Here is a 22388-nt window from a genome sequence, read left to right as displayed (position 1 = left end):
GAAAGAAACTAGGGACCCATTATTGGTAGGGAAAGGAAGGGGTCATCCAATTCAAAACCAATTGGCAATGAGTAGAGGACCTAGACAATACAATCTTGGTTGTTAAGTAGCCCTTCTCGCCTGTGGGACTATTGTCACAGTGTCTCCCCTCAATGATTCAATTTGACCAAACCCAAGGAAAATGATGCAATGAGAAAACTCGACTATTTTACCATCTTTTGTTACTGTCTTTAATCTTGTTTAGTTTTGAATGGATTAGAATTGGTTGTTTGCTTTGAAGAAACAGTACAAAAATTCCGTCGTTCAAAATTCTAAAAAAGGATTTTATTAAATCTTTCGGGGCAACAAAATTTTTTCTCCTCATTTTCCACCCTCTTCGTCGGAACAGATAGAGAGAGTGAAAGAGGAGAAAGAGATGAACCGGTGAGAGATAAATGATGGTGGTGGTGATTGGTGGTGGAAAGGAGAGAACGAAAAAATTGTGACGAGGACTCGGAAAAACCCAAATAAAAATTAAAGGTCGTTATGCAGCAACTCTTACCGGCGTGGAGAAAAAATAGTGTTGGAGGCTAGGGGAAAGGAAATACGACCAAAAATTTCCATCCAAAATTTTTTGAAATATTTGAGTCTCTGAAACAGTGGCCTTTACAATCTGACTTTGTACATGTTAGTACTAGTTTTCTTTTTGTTGCAACAGGTTAGTACTACTTGATATTTATTTCACAATTTAACTTTCTAAAAAAATATTTTGTTTTTCTCATATTACATAAATAATTTGAGACAATCCCAAAAAAAAATTTGAGGACGGGGCACATATTTTGAGAGGTCATTAGTTTTTAGTCCAAAGAGGAGCGGCGAATAAGGGGTTAGTCCGCAGTCCCACCAAAATGAGCATTTAGTCCAAAAGTACGAAAACACCATTATTCCCCACTACTGTTTAAAATTTATGTGGGTTCCATGGTTTATATTTATGTGCGTTACCACTTTAACATCACTCCAACATTCCCATTTGGCGATGATAGCAATTGATTCCCTGCTCACCACGTTAGGCTTATATTTGCACACCCGAAGTTGATTTGTGAAAAAATATTAGTAAATTACATTTTTAGTGGAAAGTTTCTTTTGAAGTTACAACTGATTTGTACAACTTAATGCGAAAAATTTGACGAATACATACAAACAAATGACTTTTAAGCGCAAAGCTTTGGAAAAGTATATAAAACTCTAACAGATAGACACCGATTAACTTACCTATATAGACATAGACAAACTGACTTACCAGCTAATATGGTTCTGTACATAGCCATGGGGGGATGGCTGAAAATTATAAAGTCCCTTCAATTCAACCTAAGAGGAATGACAATTTTGGAAAGTCTCAATCTCTTAGTTTTTCGATGACCGTAGGTATCATCGAGAAATTTGAACCACTCGAACAACCTTTCTATCTTGTCTTGATTGGCCTGGAATGTATTGGTAGTCGAATAAAATGCAATAATATTCTTTGTTTGAACAATATAATGTATCTCATAGGTTAAGAACATGTCACTCATTAAATCATTTGGACAAAAAAAAGTTACAAGAGATTTTATTAATACAAGTGTCAAAGGGGGAATTGAGACTTGAGAGGAGCAAAATAATACCCCAAACATGGGCTATGTGACTAACCCTAAGAACAAGGGCAATTCTCTACTCCACACACACTTTACATGATAGTGTCAATTATGATTCACATATGGAATCCCAACAATGCAAACAACAACCGACTTACCTATGTGGTCAATTGTGCTTACCCTTACAAACCAACAAAATAAACATATAATAATGTCATCTAAGGTAAGTGTGGATATTTGATTCAATTTCCAAAAATGGTTAAGTATATGGGTTTTGTACTTTCAACAAAAAAAAGTATATGGGTTTTGCATACTCTTTCTAAAATTAAGCCGACCTTGTGATTAAGTTTGTGAGAGCATCTCCAATGCAAAACTCAAAAAAATCTCAATTCATCCTATGTGTCAAGTTTCAATTGAGATTCTCACTCCTAGGTGGCGTTAATAGAGATTCTTAATTTTTTTATGTCTCCAATGCAAAACTCTAAACTTATCTAATTTACTTATGTGGCATAGTTATTTTTGTAAATAAATAATTAGTTATTTTAGAAACTATAGAAGACTTGAAGTCTATTGCTTGAAAATCAAATATTGATGAGTTGGACAATTAGAGATATCTCAAGAGGACACTCTAGAAATAGAGTGTCCTCTTGAGATATCTCTATTCCACCCTCGACACGTCATCTTAGAGATCCAAATAGAGTGTTGCATTGGAGAGGATTTTTAATCAAAAACTCAAAAAATCCTAGGTGGCACTCGGAGTTTCTAAGATTGGGTGTTGCATTGGAGATGCTCTAGTAGTAGTTTACTCTCCACTTTTTTCGTGTAATTAAAGGGAAATGCTAAGTGTACAAAGAATCTTTGACAAGATTCTTGACAAAATTCTAAAAGAACGGTCCGAATAAAAGTCAAAACTTTAATCAACTTTTGACTTTTAATGAAAATGAGTCATTAAGTCGAGAATTTTGTCAAAGATATTGTACATGTAGCACTCCCGATAATTAAAACATTTAGGTTTCACCTTAATTAGATACGAGGCAGGTGGATAAGAAGTTTTTGTTTTTTTTTATGAAGGAGGTGGATAAGAAGTTGTTACCCGCTGTCTCACTATCTCAGGAAAATATTCAGATATTAATTCCAATCAAAAGTGTAATAGTGCATCAAAAAATCAACAAAAATATAATTGGGGCACATGTTTGTCACCACCTTATTTTTTTTTTTTGTTGAAACTTCACCACCTTATTTGTTGGAAGAAAGATTTCCGTTCCTAAAGATGTAGGAATTTGTAAAGAAAAAGACAAAGAGTAATTGTTGCATCAAGTAGCCACTTGTTCTTCCCCAACTCTCTCCACCTCTCCCCGAAACACGACCTTTCAAACTTTAATGTCTTTACGTTTCTGTCATGAGGCCTGAGGAGTCAGTCATATATCCTTTCCGCTGTCCCTTCAATGGCTTACAAACTTGATACTATATCTGATGTAGAAACGCAGCGGAATTAAAAGATACGAATAATTAAATAAGAACAATGAAAATAACTCTAAATACTTAACTTTATTAAAACTTCAATGAGGTTTTTCTCTCAAATCTGAGAACAATAGACAAACTAGATATCCTTTTTATAGGGTTTTTGGACTTTCCTAGATAGACTTGAATTAGACTTCCTAAATAATTAAATACTGCAACTTACCTAAATAACTGGACTAACTCTGGACCTTTCCAATTATTGGAAATATTAAAATAGCATAATTCCTAAACCAAAATTAATTAATAATCATACTAAATTAAGGACTTCCTAAATCTACTCTCTCTGGCCGGTTGGTCCATGACCGGGTCCGGTCATGGAATTAGTCTCCACGCCGGGTGCCCCTGCATCAGCATCCCCTTCCCTCAAGAGGTTCGTCCCGAACCGTTTGTGAAGAGAATGGAGTTCTTCCGATCCATCTTCAATTGGCAATAACGTCACAATCTTCTTCTTCCATGGAAATTCATAAACATTCAAACGACCACGGTAAGTGGCATCAACATCAGATTGCCATGGTCGTCCTAATATGATGTGGCATAAATCCATATCTGTAACATCACAATTAACTGTAGACACATAAGAAGAACCAATAGAAAGATTAATAGTACACATGTGATCAACCCGTGTAGTAGTTCCTGACTGAATCCAAGCAGTTTTATATGGGGTTGATTTAATCATTGTACGAATACCCAAGAAATTGACCAATTTTGTAGAAATTAAATTCTCTACACAACCATTGTCAATCACAATAGTACAAACTTTATTCAGTACTGTTCCCCGTGTAACGAACAAATTCTTTCGTTGAGATAAATTCCTCTTGAAAGGTGTGAAAAGAACTCGTCGAGTGAGTAACATAACCTGATCACCGTTGTCGGGAATAGTATTAATTCGTTCCAATTGATCTTCATCTGTATCCGAATCAGCTTTCTTTTCTACCAAATTAGCTTTACCGCGAGAGGGGCAAGCATTAGAATAGTGGCCTGTTTCAAAACAACGATAACACTTAACTGGTGGAGGTTTTTTATAAGGATTTTCTGTTAGTGATTTAATACCGTCCTCCGCCTGCTTTGATTGATCTAAATCATCTGGTAGAGTTCTGACTGTTTGACTTCTCGTACTATGTCCTCGAAAAATTGAACGTGAATCTGATTCAAAAGACCGAGCTACACTAATACATTAAGAAACCGAATTAAAAGCTCTCAAATTAACCAAATCTTTAATATCATTACGAAGTCCGTCCTTGAATTTTTCTACTTTCATTGACTCTGAATCTGGGAGATTAAGTCTTGTAATTAGTCTTTGGAATTCCGAAGCATATTCCTCAACGGAACGTCTTCCTTGGCGGCAACGTAAATAATCAACACATAGTTGGTTCTCATAATCCGGAGGGAGGAAACGGGAGAACATTAATGGTTTCAATTCTAACCATGAAGAAATAGGAGGAAGGTGTAATAAACGACGATTCTCAGATTCCTGTTTCCACCAAGTAAGAGCAGTTTTAGATAAATAACCAGTTACACAACGTACCTGTTCAGGGCCTTCAACTTGCATAACATCAAAAAAAATCTCAAGTCTAGAGACGTAATCCAAGAAATCTTCAATATTTATCGAACCATCATACGAAGGTACTTCCATTCGAATACGGTATGATGAATTAGGATTCGGAGATTCGATGTCGGTGGGTGGAATGTAATGATCACGTTCGGTTTGGATGCATTGTACTCCCAAAGGTTGTCGTTGTGGTATGTTGGTTGGACGGGTGATAGTAGTAAGGTCACGGTTTTGTGAATTGGTGGAGATGTGGTCTCGGGTTCGGTTGAATGGGTGGGCTTGAAGACGTGGGTTTGTTGTGTTGTCGGGTTGGAGAGGGAGGTTGAAGTTTGGTTCGGTTTCATGTGGACGACGGTGTTGTGAAGGTGGTGTGACCGGATCAATAGCCGTGGTGGTGGATCGTATTTCGGTATGGGGGTTGGGGTGGTTGTGATGTTGATGGTATGGTGAGTGGGTTTCGATTGGGTTTGTAGTGAATGAAGGATATCGGGTATACGGGTAAAGGGGACGTGGGTCTTGATAGGTTGTAATGGTTCCTAAAGGGCCAATTGGTTGGGTTAGGTTGGTGATGTTTCGGTTGTTGGTTTGTGGGGTGGTGAGGGGGTTGTGGTCGGCCGAGAAGTGGCTCTCGGGTGGTGGTCGGTGTGGTGTAGTAGTCGGCTCGGGGAAGGAGAATGATGGTGGTGTTGAAGTGTGGGTATAGGGGGGGTAGTTAGGTGTTTGAAAAGGTGTGTTTGGTGAATAGGAGGTGAGGAAGGGTGGTGTTATAACCGGTGGAGGGTGGCTAATGGTGTAGCCGAAGAGTGGTGTCGTCGGCTCGGCAGAGAAACCGAGAGGAGGAAGTCGAGTGGTGTTGGTGGTGCCCGGTGGTTGAGAGGGTTGTTGATGTGTGATAGTGGTGGTAGTAGAGATAGTAGTATTAACCATGATGATAAAAGTGATGAAGAAAGAAAAAAATTATGGCTCTAGATACCACTTGATGTAGAAACGCAGCGGAATTAAAAGATACGAATAATTAAATAAGAACAATGAAAATAACTCTAAATACTTAACTTTATTAAAACTTCAATGAGGTTTTTCTCTCAAATCTGAGAACAATAGACAAACTAGATATCCTTTTTATAGGGTTTTTGGACTTTCCTAGATAGACTTGAATTAGACTTCCTAAATAATTAAATACTGCAACTTACCTAAATAACTGGACTAACTCTGGACCTTTCCAATTATTGGAAATATTAAAATAGCATAATTCCTAAACCAAAATTAATTAATAATCATACTAAATTAAGGACTTCCTAAATCTACTCTCTCTGGCCGGTTGGTCCATGACCGGGTCCGGTCATGGAATTAGTCTCCACGCCGGGTGCCCCTGCATCAATATCCCTCCCGGAGTATGTGGCCTGATATATTTAGAGAGAAAAAGTTCCACCTAAATACTTTTTGCCTCTGAAAATTGTCCCAACATATATTACGATCGAGAAATCAAATTCGGTCGAAATAATAGTTGGGCGTAGGTTCATTTTGACCGGTGTTATGGAAAAAACAAAAGAATTTATAAAGTACAGAATTTTAAATAGATATTATAAAAATTTCGAATAATTTTTTTTAAAGAGAATATAACATCTTCTTCTTCGACATGTTCGACTACCACATTTGGTTAAGATACGTGCCTCAAAATTTAATTACTGTTGACATTACAATAAAAACATAATATAAAAAAGTTTATTTCTTACTCACCTAACTGATGACATACATATATGCACACTCTTCGTCTACTCTCCTCCGGTATGTTTTATGATAGAATTGCAACAAAAATACAGTATGCACTCTAACCAATTTATTGTATAATCGTCATGTGAAATTTTCATCACAACTAAGTTTCACCATAAACTAATAATTGAGTCCTCATATTCAATTTTTCTAACTTTAAGGAAATATGGGCCTCAATCAAACAAAGGGGAAAAATGGCCATGTTATGTCATTGGTGCATCATAATTGCGTAGAGACATTCAAAGTAATAAAAAGTACATATGTTGAATTATTCACATACTATGAGCCCATAATAATGTCCCCAAGGTCAATCTTAAAGCGTCAACAAAATAAAATATAGACAAAAAAGTCAATCTTAAATGCGATAAAGGTTCTTCAACAAAAGAAATGCTATAAAGGCATTAACTACCCATTCATTTCATTTATTATTACCTACCGATTATAAGTCCACAAATTAAAACATGACTAAATGAAATTTGATTTGGGGACTTCAAATTTTTAGTTTGCAAGATGAATATGTGTATGTTTTGGTCTTGAATATGGGGGTTCGGTGCGGAATTTAGACCCGCTAATAGGAATGATTATCGAGGTAAAATTGATATGTGAAGCAGAGTTCCGAGGCAGAATTGAACTCCGATACAGAACAGGAATGCGGAGCAGAACTTATGTTGGTTTTAGTGTTAGCGTATCTATGTGTATTTCGGATTTAGAAAGAGAAAGTCGGTGAGGCGGGTCAATGAGATTAGAGTTTTAGTGGCTATATAAACTAAAATCTTAGGAGATAACTGTGTCGAATTCTCACAAATCTTTTGTGTAACTTATTTGCTTATCATAATGGAAATAATCGCGCCGTCGTCGTCGTGGAGTAGGTCTCACTAGCGAACCACGTAAATCTCTTGTGTTTTGTGTGTTTGTTCTTTATTTCCTATTACTTTTCTTGGATTACTTGTTTTCGTCATACATGTATGGTAGACTTAGTAACTTATACGTATAGGGGCATCCATTCATGTTTTAGATTTGTCTCATATATCAATAATGAGGAAATAGCACGATCCTCTTGTATATTGTACTTCCCATCACAAATTTACATGTAAGGAATTGAAGTACTCATGTTTAAGATTTGCATATAACAACCTTTACTGACAAATACTACGTAAATAAATCTGTAATCTATGTTCTCCTCGATAATTTTGCCCATTGAAAAAAATGATACATATTCTTACAATTATGTAATGTTTTTGGTATAATATATTCAGTCCACTATTAAGACAAATCTAAATCTAGGTCCTTCATTTTAACTTTTAAGTGACTGTTTAACGAAAGTAATTCGGATCTCGGTCTAATTTCCTTTACTAGTGAGTTGTCTAACCAATAGGCTTAAGACCATCCTAAATGGTCTCTAATGCATCCTAGACTTTTAGGTAAAAAAATGATTTGGTTGCCCCCAGCCCTACAACCTCTTATTTCTTTAATGTCGAGAGAGATCAGCGACCGACTTATCACAACAACCAGTCCTTCAAAAGAAAAATTAGATCTTCTTATTCTTCACTTTTTCCCCCACCGCTACCATCTCACGCCACCACTGCCTCAAACCCGACATCTCTGTCTCTCTCTCTCTCTCTCTCTTTATCTCCCTAGAGAACAAAAGAAAGAGAGAGAAAATAGCGGTGGTTGTTGGCAGAGCTGGTGGTGGACAGTGGTGGGAGGAGAGAGAAGAATTTTTGAAAGATTGTATGTAATAACAGTTTATCAGTAGGGATGTACACGGTAGCTTATCGGATCGAATATAGGCATAATATTAACGGATATCAGATATTATCCGATATCTGAAACAAGAAGAACAATTTATATTTTAAGTCGTTAATCATTAGATCGAAATAATAAATCTCAACCATCCATTTATATATTATTACTAATAAAATTTATACTTTTATTATTTTTATGTATTGCTTATCAGGTCGGATATTGGTATATCTGTATCCGATAAGGAATATTCGAATCCGTATCTGATGTCCGAAAGTTTAAAAATACGAAGACAGATCGAATGTTGAATATTCGGATATCTATTGACAGCCTTATCTATTCGTAAATTTTTTAGCGTGAAAGAAGAAAGTCACTAGAGGCATACGAAAATCCTCTATGTGTTAATTCTTATGTCCTGTAAATTTTATAGGACGGCCCAAAACCCCTTCTTTATATAGTACAATCGTATTCGAATAATGGAATGTGAAGAATGGGGATTCACATGACACATGTCATGACACTGAGATACGTTCTAGATATTAAATGTTCACACGTAAACAAAGATGCTGGGGGGTTATACGTAATTAGACCGTGTCAAAAGTCAACCATTTAACCTAAAATTCAACGAAGACGAGTCAGACATCTTGTTTACTGTTGTGCCCAATTCACATGAACAATAACAACACTCTATTCTATTACTTTTTGCCACTTGCCATGAATAGTAAGTCCATCATGTCAGCCCACAACACGCCTAAAGTCAATGCAAAACCCTAACCACTTGGAAATTTGGTAGAAATGGAAAAAATTGTTAGTAGTTTGTGATATGAAAGTAATAACAAGGTATGAAAATTGTGCATATGTTTCATACTTTTCTTCCCATACAAGCTAAGGCACCATTCTTTTCTTTGGATATAAATCTCAAAATATGTAATTCATTTTGTTTTGTATTTTTATCATAAGATCTAGAAATCAATCTTTCATATGAAATGTATTCGTTTTGTGGTTTTCAAAACAAGTCTGAAGTTGATACTCATTTTAAAGTCTGAACCAATTACAGTAAACACATGTAATTACTTAAACTATACAAGTAAAGTTCGTGTCATTTATTTCCAATTTCAGATGTAAATTTAACTAAAGAAACTAACAACACCAAAGTCATCCTTAACAAAAAAAAAAAAAAACACCAAAGTCATACATTTTTTTTAACCAACACAAATTTCTACACTGATGTTGGTATCTATAGGATTTAAAGCAGTATTTAAAAAAAGTGGTAAACTCTTTTCATATTGTACCATACAAATAGAAAACAATTGTGACATAGCCACATATGCAGTTCAAACAATATATAATGAAATGGATAGTTGCATCTTTTAAAAAAAAGATAGTTGCAAATTATTTTTCAATGTTATACCTACTCTACACCTAACAATTGAAATACAAAAGGCTAGGACAAATAATTGAGTTACAAAGTGATTGATTAAATCAGCCATATTTCATATGTATCAAATCAAATCAATTAGAAATTAGAGGACATGCAGGGAATCATATGTATACCATTTTTTTATACATCCACAGCAAACAAATCCACGTAGCTAGATAAAATGATGTTACTCCATTATTATTATTATTTCGAGATTGTACTACAAGTTCAATGACATTGATACATAATGAATACAATATGAAATATATCATGAGTTTTGATAAGAACTATAATCGCCACTTAAGACATCTTGAGTCCTAAAGACCATCTTAAGATCTTTTACTTTATTTATTGTTTAAATTATGTAGAATAAATCTTGATTAGAATATGTTTCCATCCAGATTCGATCCTACAATTTCATGAGCAAACAAAGTGATTCCGTTCTGTCTCTGTTTTCTTTTCGGATTTCGAGGATGAGCCGGCCGATCCCAACATCATTTATGAGGAGTCAGACGACGAAGCCTCCTCCTCAGAGAAAGATGTCTCCGACGCGACTCTCCCGGCAAGAACAACTTATTCTCTTTTTCTTTTTTGGGTGGGGATTCTCAGTTAAGGCAGGAGACCGGAGGGGCAAAAGAGAGATGCTTTCTATCAGTCCAAAGCAGATACACCCCCCTCCCCCCCCCCCCCCCCCCCCCCCTCCCACGGTCTGCTTACCGAAGAATAGAAAGGGAGGACCTGGGGCCAAGTTGGGTTGGGGTATAGAGCCGTAAGGGCCGTGGGGGGTGAGGGGAATGTTCAACCACTACACCAAAGGTCATATAATCATAGTCTAATGTAACAAGAATCCAAAAGACATTGAATGGATTAACCTACATTGGTGGGGCACCATTGTTAATTTTATGTCCTTTCCAAAACTAATCAAACCATGCACGTTTTCCCTCCACTTATTTCTATTTCCCGTTAAACTTGGTTTTCACATCTTACCTATTGTTTTTGTAGGACTCAATTATTAAGGAGTCCTCTTCCTTTCATCCTTACACGCGTATCCTCTCTCAACCACTCACACTCTTACACCTATACCTCTTTCTCTCTCTTCTCTCTCTCTCAAATTTCTCTCTAGTTTCTTTATATATAAGAATAGACATTCCTCTCTATGTCTTCTCCAAACCCTTCATTTCTCTTACAAAAAAAAAAAAAGAAAATCTCCTCTCCTCTCCTCTCCTACTTTACATTCCTTCAAAGTTCAAACCCTCTTTACCTTTGACCTTTCTTTTTATAACCTACCCATTTCCAATCATTTCTTTCCATTGAACATAAAATGATGCAAGAATCAAGAGAAAGAACAATGTTTGCTCAAACTAATAGTATTTCTCGATCGAAATTCGGCACTTTGTTACATACAGACCCATTAATCAATTCTTCTTCAAATAACAACGACGACGATGATGATCAATACTCCAATACTAGTAGCACAGCTCCAAGTCCAGGACCTTATTACGAAGATCGAAATCGTTTCATGGTTGAAAACTCTCCTTATAATAATAATATGTCTCCATGGAATCAACCTTATTCTTCTTCTCCATTTAATAAATCTCCATGGTTTCAATCTATGCCTGTTGTTCCTATAAATGATTATCAAGATGGATCTTCTCCTACCCATAGTCTTATTGGTTCTCTTGTTCGAGAAGAAGGTCATATTTATTCTCTTGCTGCCATTGATGATTTACTATATACTGGTTCTGATAGTAAAAATATTAGGGTTTGGAAAAACCAGAAAGAATTTACTGGGTTTAAATCTAATAGTGGTCTTGTTAAAGCTATTATCATTTCTGGGAAACAAATATTTACTGGTCACCAAGATGGGAAAATTAGGGTTTGGAAAGTTTCAGACAAAAATCCTAAAATTCATAAAAGAATAGGGACCTTACCAAAATTAAAAGATTTCCTCAAAAGTTCAATTAATCCAAGTAATTACGTCGAAGTCCGACGTAATCGAAATGCAATTTGGATTAAACATTTTGATGCTATTTCTTGTTTATCTTTAAGTGAAGATCAAACTCTGTTATATTCTGGGTCTTGGGATAAAACCCTAAAAGTTTGGAGAGTTTCAGATTTTAAATGTTTAGAATCAATTAACGTTCATGATGACGCCGTTAACTCTGTCGTTACCGGATTTGACAGAATGGTTTTTACTGGTTCAGCTGATGGAACCGTTAAAGTTTGGAGAAGAGAATTACAAGGAAAAGGTACTAAACATTTCTTTATTCGAACTTTATTAAAACAAGAATGTGCAGTAACGGCGTTAGCCGTTAACTCAACGTCAACTGTTATTTATTGTGGGTCATCTGACGGAGTCGTTAACTTTTGGGAACGGGCGAGTCATCTCAGCGAGTTAGGGTTTTTAAAAGGACATAAGCTAGCTGTTTTATGTTTAACGACGGCTGGTAATTTGGTGTTTAGTGGATCAGCAGATAAAACGATATGTGTGTGGTTAAGAGAGAATGGAATTCACACGTGTCTATCAATTTTGAATGGACATAGTGGGCCCGTTAAATGTTTAACGGTTGAGAATGATTCAAAATCAACGGTTGATGATCAACGATGGATTTTGTATAGTGGTAGTTTGGATAAATCTGTTAAAGTTTGGAGGGTAAAAGAACAAGCACCTGATTTTTATCAAGTACAGCATCAACAATATCATCAAGAGAACTTGATGAATGGAGGGAGCTTTTCTTCACCGTCGGATTCAATGTCGTCGACGACCAATAGTTTTTCTTCCTCGACTAATATTGCTAGGTACTAGTTTTCGTGACTACGATAGTTATGTGACAAAATTTTCACAAATTTAACCGTATGGTCTTGTTACAATTGGATGGTAGAACTGAAAATTTATGAATTACTGCAAGACAAAAACTGAAATATCAGATTAAATATTTGTCAAGCTCGATCGTGCTAAGGAGTTGTATCAATATTTTTAGTGTGTATATAGATTATTTTTATTATTTTTTGAATTGATGTGCTCTTAATGTATCTAATAAGATTGTAGATTATGTCAGAATTATATTATAGTTGTGTTTCCGAAAAGAAAACAACTATTATAGTTGCCACACGTCATGAGGATGGAGACAAGTGGTTGTGTTTAACTTAAACTTGTTTAATTATTGGATAATGTTGATGTAATTATGTGATTTGGTAGTTTACTACTTACTCCTATATAATATAGCAAATGTAACATTTGAAGGGATCCAATGAGCATTTTGTTTGGTTAAGGTGGAGTTGACTTCTAATAATATCTTCTTTTTTGTTAATGGGATAATATTGAGGCGTGTGATATCAGAGTCAGGATACTTTTTCGCCGAAGGTGGAAGATAGTTATTGTCCCACATTGCACGCGAGAGCGTCCTGAACCTAAGTTATAGGTGTGCACTAACTTAGTAAATGCCGAGACCTATTGAATGGACTCGTGGAGGTTATAAGCTCACACATCAATTTTTTTTCTTCTTTAGTAGATGTGGGAGTAGAGCTAGCTCACTTTTAATCAGCTACCAGTCTACCACTCCAATATTTTATGATATATCATAGTTAATGACTCATGTATAAGATTGATTTTAGCAAAACTTTCAAGAGCTGATAACTAACTTCATAACCATTTTAGTCAAAAATTATTGACTAGGGAGGGAGAGATTGATGAATAGTCATGACCAATGTTTATATATATATATACTAGGTGTCCACCGCGTCCTACGGACGCGGTAGATCCCTTTTGGCTAACGCCTTCGAGGTAGAATTTTGCTGTCAACTACGTCTTTGGGGTGCACGTATATCGGGACGGCATATCCGGAGACGTTTATGCGTCGCGAAATTCATTTATAGACCAATCCAACATTATACAGGGACCTGTAATTCGCATTTGTTATGCGAATCACAGTCCCTGTCTAATCCTAAATGGTCTTCGCGACGCATAAACGTCTCGGGATATGCCGTCCCGATATACGTGCACCCCAAAGACGTAGTTGACAGCAAAATTCTACCTCGAAGGCGTTAGCCAAAAGAGATCTACCGCGTCCGTAGGACGCGGTGGACACCTAGTTGAAGAAAGAACATAGACTCTTGTCTATTTGTTTACTTTCTCAAACCCCCTTCAACAATTTGTAAGACAATTAATGTATATAAGATTATTGACACAAAAAATTATTCGTAAAAGCCTCACAAAAGACTCGTCATTCTAACAAAAAGTAACTTTATTTTGATGAATTATTATGGCATATGGGAACAACCCAAATAGGAGGTAGCACACAGAGAAGGGTTGTGAAAATAATTAATAATAATGATAATCCATCGAAACAACTCGAATATGGGACTACAAAATTAGAAACACAGTTAAAGAGAGTTCGAGATAAAGAAAGATTAGGACAAATTTGATCACCCATAATTTACATATATCCCCTTCTCAACCAATATATCCCCTTATCAACCATCAAAAGATATGAAGAGTTTATAGATAAATATAAAATTGTTAATGTGATAAGATAATTTTTTTTCTTTTTGCAACATCTTAACAAAAGATAATAACAATTGGTTAAATTACTAATATATAAATTAAAGAGTGGATAATTACAATGCAATTAAGGAAACGATTCATGAAAAAATATCATTATCTCTGAAAAATGTGCAACTCAAATCAAATAACCGGAAATCTTAAGATGTATGTGTGAAGAAAACATACACAAATTTCAATCAAACCTAAGATCTTGGGAGAACAATTGAAGTCTAAAGGCCGTGATAGAGATATCTAAATGTATAATAATCTGGTTGATTTCTTTATCATCTTTCTTTCTCTACAAAAAAAAAAAGAAATTAATAGATTGAACATAAGAAATACACAAACAGTCTGAGAGAGATGGATTGAATTTTGAATGAAATGAAAATGACAGAAAGACAAATGAAAAGTATATGTAACTTATAAGAGCAATCAAAAACTTTTTTACTACTGAGTGATTATACATTGAAGACTATGAGCAAGAAATCAGAATGTCTAAACAATAACCAAGGAAAAAACACAATACAATGAGATTCAACATTAGAGATTTAAAAAATAAAAATACATCTATTATGAAATCAGAGATAACATGACTAAAGAACCTACACAAATACAATTTAAGAATGTTGGAATACTAAATTATTGTTTGCTCCATCTTCCACTTCACCAAATGGTTAGCAACATCCTGCAATGACTACAACATTCATGAAACCATCATCTCCATCTTCTAACTCATTGTTCAACTCACAATCTAATTTTATCCATGATGCCCACTCCTTAAATTAAAGAATACAAAAAAATCTGTACAATAAAAAATATCAAACTGAAAAATTCGAAGAAGAAGAGATACCTCAATCAAAGAAAAGGAGAAGAAGTCATGTTTGCCCATTAATCCATCTAAACAATTCAAAATAATTCAATGGAGAAGTAAAAAAAAAAAGATATAAATCGACCAAGAAGATATAGACTTTTTTGTTGAAAGAAGAAGATATAAAATTATGACCGACATATATAGAGTGAGAGAAATTTATTTGGTGGAATAAATAAGGAAAGAAAATATATTATGGGTGGTTACACAAATTTCCTCTCCACTAATTTTGCTCACTCCCATGATTTGTGTAAATTTCCATAATAGTCTTTCAGTTAATTACATTGAAGTTGACTTAGCCCGTAATTTCTCAAACAAATAAGGGTATGAAAATCCATAGGTAGTTTTGGAAGTTAAAGATTTGAGTTTAAACGTATTCCTTAAGAGAAAATAAAGGAAGTTAGATGAAAATCCGACAGACACGAATATCCAAAACATAAATCTACGGCTCACCTCAAAAAACACCATTGTGCTATATATAATAGATATATATATACTGAGATTAGGAGATGGACAGAAGAATGCATGTCATTTTCAGGTGGTTGGGAGGCAAGAGAGATAATGAAAAGTTGTATCATTGCTTGAAATGGAAGTTAACTTGGTTTAATCAAAGGAGGTATCATTCTATCAACCGCCCTTTCTTTATCTATTTTCTTATATTCAAAATGTCATTCTCTCTATTGATCTTAGCAGATTCTCAAGAGGTTGACTAACAATAAGCTTTATTGAGTTTCCTAGTGATTGTTTAAAAATAAATATTATTATAACATCCTAATGGACCTAATCGTATCTATTTCAGATAAAGTTTATGTTAGACTTTTTCCTTGGAATCAATCTAATTGATCAATTTTAGAGAGACACTAAATGGTGGAATGCAAAATATAATGGTGATCAACAAGGTTTCCTATATTTCAACAAAAAAAAAAAACAAAGTTTCCTATAAAAAAAATATTAATTTTTGTAGTTGAATCCTCAGTTTTTTTTCCTTGAAGTTTTACAACTATTTATAACAGGTGCACCGTGCATATAAGAAATAACATGAATATAGTTTGACATGAACAATAACAAAGACTAGTGCATACAGTTACACCACCACTATGGACGGATTCAAGATTTCGACCTAGGGAGTTTAACTCAAACACAATAACTAAAAAAAGTATTTATATTTACTGGTTGTATTAATTTCATTTCCATTTTTGGAAGTTGTAACTCAAAATGGGATAAATTAAAGAGTTGATTCCTATATGGCCCCCTACTTTGTGACCAGCTTCCTTTATGGCCCCCTTTTTTTTTCGTAAATTCAAACATGGCCCCTTATTTTCAGACAAATGTCATCACTACCCCTCTGATTAATGTATTTTCAAAATAAAATAAAAAACAAAACCTAAATTCCACCTCTCTTCCTTCTCCACCACTCATCTCTCTCCACGTCACCTCTCTCTCCAACTCACCTCTCTCTCTCCAACTCATCTCTCTCTCCAACTCACCTCTCTCTCTCCAACTCATCTCTCTCTCCAACTCATCTCTCTCTAACTCACCTCTCTCTCTAACTCACCTCTCTCTCTCTCTCCAAGTCACTCCATCTTCTCCGACACCTTCATCTCTCTCTCTCTCTCTAGAAACTCCGGCGAAGGGGAAACCCCTTCGCCGGAGTTTCTAGAGAGAGAGAGAGAAGAGGTAAGAATTTTTTTTTTTTTTTTTTAAGGTCGCCGGCCAGAAATTTTCCGGCCGGCGACCTTCATCGGAGAAGAAGGAGTGACTTGGAGAGAGAGAGAGGTGAGTTAGAGAGAGAGAGAGATGAGTTGGAGAGAGAGATGAGTTGGAGAGAGAGAAAGAGGTGAGTTTGAGAGAGAGGTGAGATGGAGAGAGAAAGATGATGTGGAGAGATATGTGTGGGGGAGTAGGAAGTGAGGTGGAATTCAAGTTGTTTTTTTTTATGTTGAAACAATATTAATAAGAAGGGTAATCAGGACATTTACCTCAAAAAAGGGGGTCATATTTGAATTTACGAAAAAAAAGGGGTCATAAAGGAAGCTGGTCACAAAGTAGGGGGTCATACAGGAATTAACTCTAAATTAAACTGGTTAATTTCTCAACTAATTTATTGCAGTAGACAAATGGTGGTGTCACACACCCATAGTGTCAACTCACTCAGCATGAAGTAAACTTTTGAGGCGATACCATAAAAAAACTTAAAGAAAAATTAACTATAACAATTTATAATGTATGTGATCATCGGTAATTTGGGGACAAATAAATAACTAGAGTGTTTCTTGGATGGAACCTAACCAAAGAGATAAAAAATTACATCGCAATAATACGGTCAAAAAAGAATTCGGTTTTAAAATGGGGGCATAACTTGGGAATAAAAGTCAAAATGTATTATATAAGGGGTTTATGCAGAATTAATAAGAAAATAAAAACAAAAAGTGGGGAATTGAGAGAGGCGGGATTTGTTGGGTGTTGAACTAACAACAAAACCATCAGGATTGGCTATAATTTGGTGTGTGTGTAAAAAATTAAATAACAAGATATAATGTTATAGATTGATTTTAGTAATATCATCGATTTTCTCTCTCTTGTGACGGTTAAAGATAATAATGGTTACGATGGTAGTAGTCGCAAATTTTGTCACGCACGACTAGGTCATTAGGTAACGTCCTGTTGGTAAGACGCTACCGATGGTTATAACGGTAGCGTTTTATTGACAGATAAACACATCTTCCTATAGGTGGTCACTGATGTCCCAACTAAAACTTGAATGAGTTTTTAACCGGTTTGCTCTTTGCCTATCCGGTAAGACGCTATTTACATTAGTAGTGTATTACTGACGTGTAAACAAATCCACTAGCTTTAATTGAGGTTTCAGTGTGTTCTTCACCAACAGACCAGTTGCATAGCGAGTAAGACGCTGATGATGGTTACCCACAAACTCTTATCAATGGTAGCGACCTAGTCCAAAAGTCACGACCGCAACCAACCATTGACTGAAACCCTATCATTGAGAGAGAACGAGAGATTAAACTGGATGAGACCTAATCATTGGCCGCCACCACTATCAATTGATAGAGTGAGGAAGAGGAAGTTCAAGAGAGAAGAAATAGAATGACAAAGAGAATGGGTAGTGTTGTATAGAGAAAGATAAAATGTTAGAGATAGCTTATAATGACGGTCGTCGGTGTTTATGTCGTCGGCGAAAACAGAGAAAAAACTGGTGTGTGCAACTAACGATTGGTTTTTCTTTGTCAATTCATCAATTAAAAGATAATGTGTGTGTATATAAAAAATGGGATAAACCGCTTTAGACTTCTATGTAATGAGATGTAGTTGGTGGGCTAACAATAATTATATATAAAGATCGATTTTTTGAGTAGAAGTTGACTGTTTTTTTGTTGTAAAGGATGATTGTGAATAGTGAAAGTCACATTCTCCTTTTTTATGGATAGAAAAGAAGAAAAGTGACCACACGTAGTCTTACAAACCGCGAGCAGGGACCATCCCTGACCACCACGAGCCGTACCGACATGAGCCTAAATATAACATCGCGTATGTATATATATATATATATCTATTATACAAAACAGATCCTTGTGACTAGGACATAATTAATACATCTTTAGGCTTATGAGTAGGATGACATGTGTACCTCCAGCTGACTAGGATGGATTCCTTCAACTTCCCATGAAATCCAAGGAATGAATTTTAATTATTCTAACTCTCACATTTATCTCAAATCCTTTCGTGGTCTCGGTAATTACTTTACCTCCCCCTCTCTCATTAATGTTTCCGAAGATTTTCATCTTCTTCCATCTTATTAATTTCTTGCTCCAATGGATGAACTCTTCATTGGAGAAGTTCTTTTCTATCTTCCCCTCTCAGTTTCTTACTCTTCTTCACTAATTATTTAATTAGGTTATTTAATCATTAACGCAAATAATACTCTGGATGAATTTTTCTCAATTCTCACTACATCTTTCCCTCCTTCCCTAGCTTAATTATTAATACTATTTGGATGTTTGGAGCGGATCCATCCTTCAACCCAAGGTACTAATTTCCCCTTTGTACTCTTGGTTGTTAAATCGTTTGGTGTTGTGTATATGCATATTACGTGTTTGAATAATGTTCTCAACGAACATCTAATGTTTATAATTCTCATCTAATTGAGGTAATGAACATCTAATTCTCTTAATGAAAACTTATGCATCTTATGTATTTTATGAACTCAATTTTATTTTTGAAACATAATCATCCAATTTTTATAATTCTCATCTGATCTTTTATTGGAATATATCCAATTTAGATATATAAACTTGTACTTTTTTATCCACTACAAGATCCAATGGATGAGGTGTTGGTTTTCTAATTGGAAATGGTGATTTAAGACTTTTTTGCCCCAAGAAATTATTTTCTTCTGAAAAGATAAAGTCCCTGAAGTGGTTTATATGTAGGCTTGATAATATAAGTTGTCGGTGTTTGATTTGAATTTCCTAACGATTTATAGAGTTTTAGTCTTCAATCTTAGTGGGTCACTGGCTAACTGAAATGTATGTACAGTTTTGTCCAATCAGGGATGTCTGTCATTGGTCTCCCCTCCCTCCAACGCTAACATTAGACTGTAACTAAATGTTTACCTACTCATATTTTATCTGCACTACAGTCCTTTGGAGATAGACAGAAACATAAAAATGTTTGTGTGTGTGTGTGTGTGTGTTGAGAGTGTGTTTGTGTGTGTGTGTGTGTGTGTGGAGAGTGTTTTTGTGTGTGTGTGTGTTCAAGCACTAATGGCATGGTCTGCAGACCCACTTTAAGGATTCTAAAAATATATTTTGTGTAATTTACATCAAGAATTAATATTGGTAATAACCATATAAATGAGAAGAAAAAAAATACGTACAACATATATGCACGTACGTACAATCCTACATTTACAGTCGCATTATGGGAAGTAAAACATAAGTGGTATATCAGTTTGTGCTGCTACCTACGTTACAATCGACTTTATGAGAAGTTAGACATAAGTGGCATACCATGTTGTGTTGCAGCTAGGACTATATGCTCAACACTCATTACCCCTTAATCTATCTATGAAATTTTGCAGATTCGTGTTAAGTGAGTGACATACCTGTTGTGATTGCTTGGATGGATTTCGATTGGATGATATCGATTTACACCCTACTTATTCTCTTCATTACTAAATTTCATTTACGCATTACCATTTGTTAGTATTTCTCAAGTTCGAGTTAACAGAGGGACTTAACAGTTGTGATTGCTCTGATGATGCATATGCCCCATGTTCATTGTCAATTGTTAGCACAGTTTATTATTTCTTACATCATTTTAAATTTCAACAGTTGACTATCTGGTATATAAGTTTAATACTTCAATCGAATGAACTCAATATCACGTCAACAATTACTAAAACTTTCAATTGTCAATCTCTATCGCCCTAGAACTTCACATATGTATTTATTTTCTACACAAACACAGGCAGCTACAACCACCTTTGTTTTTTTTTGTAGAGGGGCTTAGAGAAGAAGAAAGCTCAAGCTGCAAGATAATGACTCATTAAAGATGACTCGTAAAAGATTCTGGTGAGAATTTTAAATTGCCAATATTGTGTAATATTTAATTTATACTTTCTTTGATTTATTGTTTCAGTTCATGAATGATATCTCGAACTTCTATAATTTCTTTTAATAGATTGTTGATCGATTGCCCTAACTTTTCTCATCTCTTAAGCTCATTCATTAAGAAAATTGATAACCTTAGTACAGATAGCATCTACAGCGTAATTTCAATAAGAAATAAGGAGAGTTATGATTTTGTGGTTTAATTTGTAATAATCTTCTATATTGGTGTTGATTTTCTGCCAATTGCAAAAGCGAAATTCCAACTACTAAATACCTTCATTTTTCTCTTGAAGAAAATTAATTAATTTATGAAGCACCAATACGAATATGTCAATCATGTATGAATATTCTCGAATTCTTTTACATTTCGGAATTTGACGTGAAAATAGAGATTTGTACTTTTCAGATGTGAATGTTTAGTTTGATGATTCTTTACAACACACGAAAATGGATATTTATTTTTTGTTGTCCTTTATATATTATTAACTGAAGTTTTATTAGTTATTTCAAGATTTTGGTTAACTTCTTTTATATTCATAGCTTCCATTTTGTTTCAATTGGGTCTTTTTTTTCAGGTTCGAAGAAGGAAAATAATTCTTTCTCAAATAACTTTCTTTTTTCATAGCTTCAACCACGTTTTTTGTGCAGGCTTGGGGAAGAGAAAAGTTTTTTCGTTTTAATATTTACTTATTTAAAGAAAACAATGTGTATGAATATTCAGGTTGCATGCTTGTACAATAACTCATGTGAAAATCCAATCTGATTCAATCTGTTTGATTTATATACTTCCTAATTTTAACGTCTTATAACAATAATAAATATAACCGTCTCGATATATAAATGCCTTACGACTCTTGGGTTTGGTGTAGGACAGACATGCCTTTAGTTGGGAATAAACTTGTTTGCTTGTATATTTTCGACATTCCTTCCCAAAATCTTGAATATGTCTATGTAAGTAATAAAGTGTGTGGCCTCTTTAAATCCAAAACAACCTACATTTACGCCCATTACTCCCAAATTAGAGTCCAAATGTTTTTTTTCTTAGATATGATGGAGGCTGAATTAGACTTGAAACTCCTAAAATTATATCTAATGACTATACCACAATCCCTAAAGATTTTTAATAACACAAGTGTCAAAAAGTACGATGATACCGAGTTATCCATAAAAAAAATTAGAAGTTTTTTAGAACAAGTGTTCTAAAGAGATTTATAAACGTAGAAATTTATAAACGTAGAAGTCAAAAATAATTTTGTCGTCTTAAAAACCTTAAATAACTTAAAGATTACACTTATAAATAATCGAATATGTAGGAAAGGAGAATAGTAAAACAATCAGATATCGTGTTTATTTTCTCATGTTACTAAAGGGCATTTCCCCGCCCGTAGGGCGGGGATTATGCCTAGTATATATATAAAGAGAGATTTCCTGGGTAGAAGATGACCGTCAATAATTCTTTTTTTGTTGTTGTAAAGGATGATTGTGAACAGTGGAAGTCACATTCTCCTTTATAACGGATAAAAAAGAAGAAATGTGACTACACATAGTCTTACAAACCGAGAGCAGGGACCGTTCACCTTGGGCCATGTTGCGTACGTGTTTGCACGCCCTAAAGGTGGATCCCTTTTAGTCTTTGAAATAATGAGTGAAAACTGAAAACCTCAAAATCTGGACCTTAATAGGAAAAAAATCCATCAAAAAATAATAATGTAAAAAAAACTCATTTTTTGACAC

General features: G+C 34.9%; 1 long non-coding RNA gene and 1 pseudogene across 2 annotated transcripts; both read left to right on the top strand.

The window, feature by feature from the left end:
- Positions 1 to 10758: 10758 nt before the first annotated feature.
- LOC147565250 (protein JINGUBANG pseudogene) lies at positions 10759 to 12885 on the top strand (annotated as a pseudogene). The gene has a single exon (XR_015230133.1). The product of XR_015230133.1 is annotated as a protein JINGUBANG pseudogene (transcript).
- Positions 12886 to 18597: 5712 nt separating this feature from the next.
- LOC147565249 (uncharacterized) lies at positions 18598 to 21433 on the top strand. Its single transcript, XR_015237087.1, has 3 exons — positions 18598 to 19068; positions 20544 to 20615; positions 21230 to 21433. It is a non-coding gene; the product is annotated as an uncharacterized LOC147565249 (long non-coding RNA).
- Positions 21434 to 22388: the final 955 nt, after the last annotated feature.

The sequence above is a fragment of the Eschscholzia californica genome, unplaced genomic scaffold, assembly GCF_041429995.1.
Source record: "Eschscholzia californica isolate CP2 unplaced genomic scaffold, dmEscCali1.0.p SCAF_1, whole genome shotgun sequence".
In the NCBI taxonomy this organism is placed as follows: domain Eukaryota; kingdom Viridiplantae; phylum Streptophyta; class Magnoliopsida; order Ranunculales; family Papaveraceae; genus Eschscholzia; species Eschscholzia californica.
This window is presented reverse-complemented; position numbering and strand designations above follow the sequence as displayed.